A 721-nucleotide genomic window follows, 5' to 3' on the forward strand; every position below is an offset into this window, starting at 1 on the left:
GGGGGCGGCGGGGACGGCGACGACATGCGGCGGGGGCGACGGCACGGCGGCGCGGCGGCGTCGGCGTCGGAGATCGAGATGTCGCGTGAGAGAAAAGTGGAACGAGAAGTCGACGATAAATGAATTTTTGTAAGTGACATATATATAGGGGGGCCTTTAGTACCGGTTGGAGCCACCAACCGGTACTAAAGGTCAATTTTGGCCAGCCCAAGCGGCAGGAAACAAGGGCCTTTAGTACAGGTTGGTGGCTCCAACCGATAATAAAGGGCAACACATTAGTACTGGTTGGAGCCACCAACAGGTACTAATGGTCGTGCGCTCCCACCCGCACCGGCGCTATTTTTAGTCCCACCTCGCAGAGCGAAGGGCAGCCGCACTGGTTTATAAACCCAGCCGCGGCTGCCCTTTCGAACTACTCTATATAGTAGGCTTCTGGGCCTAACTAGGGCGCGCTGCCCTGTGAGCCTGCTGGCCCTTCTGGGCCTGTATTTGCACACACTAGGTCTGGCAGGCCCACCGGGCAGCGCCCCAACATTTTTTATATATATTTTTCTTTTCTGCATTATTTCTTTTCTTCTATTTATTTTTGAGTAATTTTTTTATATATTTTTTCTTTTCTGCTTTATTTTTTTCTTCTATTTATTTCTGAGTAGTTTTTTTGCTGTATTTAGTTTCTTTGTGAATATTTTTGCTTTATATAATTTTTTTCTTTTCTGCATTA

The sequence above is a fragment of the Triticum aestivum genome, chromosome 1B (genome assembly GCF_018294505.1).
Source record: "Triticum aestivum cultivar Chinese Spring chromosome 1B, IWGSC CS RefSeq v2.1, whole genome shotgun sequence".
Classification (NCBI taxonomy): Eukaryota; Viridiplantae; Streptophyta; class Magnoliopsida; order Poales; family Poaceae; genus Triticum; species Triticum aestivum.